Source organism: Oncorhynchus gorbuscha, unplaced genomic scaffold (genome assembly GCF_021184085.1).
Source record: "Oncorhynchus gorbuscha isolate QuinsamMale2020 ecotype Even-year unplaced genomic scaffold, OgorEven_v1.0 Un_scaffold_6892, whole genome shotgun sequence".
Classification (NCBI taxonomy): domain Eukaryota; kingdom Metazoa; phylum Chordata; class Actinopteri; order Salmoniformes; family Salmonidae; genus Oncorhynchus; species Oncorhynchus gorbuscha.
Window position 1 is genome coordinate 7501 of NW_025750398.1, and position 2469 is coordinate 9969.

The window sequence follows — 2469 nt, forward strand, 5'->3', positions numbered from 1 at the left end:
AGACAGACAGACAGACAGACAGACAGACAGACAGACAGACCGAAACAGACCGGAAGGCAGGCAGGCAGACAGACAGACAGACAGACAGACAGACAGACAGACAGACAGACAGACAGACAGACAGACAGACAGGCTGACAGACAGGCCGACAGACAGGCCGACAGACAGGCCGACAGGAGGCAGGCAGACAGACAGACAGACAGACAGACAGACAGACAGACAGACAGACAGACAGACAGACAGACAGACAGACAGACAGACAGACAGACAGACAGACAGACAGACAGACAGACAGACAGACAGACAGACAGACAGACAGACAGACAGACAGACAGACAGACAGTCTTAGAGTCAGATAAAGAGCAGTGTTGGGATCACCTCATCTCCATAACTGGCTGAATTGTAAAGTGAACTGACCCCAGACCTGAGTCAGAGACAGAGAGGTAGTAAATATCGCTCTGGAAATGCATTTGTTTTATTGAAACTCTGTAACTGATTCATATGTCTTGTTCTGCCCCTGCACCTTACTGTGCAGCGTTAACTAGGCCCAATTACTACACTATACTGTAATACCTTACTGTGCTGCCTTAACTAGGCCCAATTACTACACTATACTGTAATGCCTTACTGTGCAGCCTTAACTAGGCCCAATTACTACACTATACTGTAATGCCTTACAGCGTGTGGCCTACTACACTATACTGTAATGCCTTACTGTGTGGCCTTAACTAGGCCCAATAACTACACTATACTGTAATGCCTTACTGTGCTACCTTAACTAGGCCCAATAACTACACTATACTGTAATACCTTACTGTGCAGCCTTAACTAGGCCCAATAACTACACTATACTGTAATACCTTACTGTGCTGCCTTAACTAGGCCCAATTACTACACTATACTGTAATACCTTACTGTGTGGCCTTGTAGTAGTAGTTTACCTGTGGTGGTAGGTGGTAGTTTATTACTGGTGGTAGGTAGTAGTTTATTAGTGGTGGTAGGTAGTAGTTTATTAGTGGTAGTAGGTAGTAGTTTATTAGTGATGGTAGGGAGTAGTTTATTAGTGGTGGTAGGTTAGTGGTGGTAGGTAGTAGTTTATTAGTGGTGGTAGGTAGTAGTTTATTAGTGATGGTAGGTAGTAGTTTATTAGTGGTGGTTGATAGGTAGTGTTAGTAGTTATTAGTGGTGGTTGATAGGTAGTGTTAGTAGTGTATTAGTGGTGGTAGGTAGTAGTTTATTAGTGATGGTAGGGAGTAGTTTATTAGTGGTGGTAGGTTAGTGGTGGTAGGTAGTAGTTTATTAGTGGTGGTAGGTAGTAGTTTATTAGTGGTGGTAGGTAGTAGTTTATTCAAAATCAAATCAAATCAAATTTATTTATATAGTGGTAGCTGATAGTCAAAGTGCTGTATTAGCAAACAATGCAGGTGTAAAGCAGGGTGGGAAAAACTCCTAGAAAGGCCAAAACCTAGGAAGAAACCTAGAGAGGAACCGGGCTATGTGGGGTGGCCAGTCCTCTTCTGGCTGTGCCGGGTAGAGATTATAGAAAATGACCAAGATGTTCAAATGTTCATAAATGACCAGCATGGTAGGTAGTAGTTTATTAGGTGGTGGGGACAGCAAGGAGCCATCATGTCAGGTAGTCCTGGGGCACGGTCCTAGGGCTCAGGTCCTCGAGAGAGAGAAAGAAAGAGAGAATTAGAGAGAGTATGTGGGGTTTGGCTGTGCCGGGTGGAGATTATAACAGGTGGCCAAGATGTTCAAATGTAAATGACCAGCATGGTTGAATAATAGTAAGGTAGAACAGTTGAAACTGGAGCAGGAGCATGGTAGGTGGACTGGGGTAGCAAGGAGTCCTCATGTCAAGGTAGTCCTGGGACATGGTCCTAGGGCCCAGGCCAGTTGAAACTGGAGCAGCAGCATAGGTGGACTGGGGACAGCAAGGAGTCATCATGTCAGGTAGTCCTGGGGCATGGTTCTAGGGCTCAGGTCCTCCGAGAGAGAGAAGTAGTTTATTAGTGGAATAGGACAGGAGAAGTACTCAGATAGACCCTAGCCCCGACACATAAACTACTGCAGCATAAATACTGGAGGCTGGACAGGAGGTCAGAGACACTGTGGCCCCATCCGAGGACACCCCCGGACAGGGCCAAACAGGAAGTTAGTGGTGGTAGGTAGTAGTTTATTAGTGGTGGTAGGTAGTAGTTTATTAGTGGTGGTAGGTAGTAGTTTATTAGTGGTGGTAGGTAGTAGTTTATTAGTGGTGGTAGGTAGTAGTTTATTACTGGTGTTGTGGTAGTGTTAGTAGTTTATTAGTGGTGGTAGGTAGTAGTGTATTAGTGGTGTAGTTAGCATTAGTGGTGGTAGGTAGTAGTTTATTAGTGGTGGTAGGTTAGTGGTGGTAGTAGTAGTGTATTAGTGGTGGTAGGTAGTAGTTTATTAGTGGTGGTAGGTAGTAGTTTATTAGTGGTG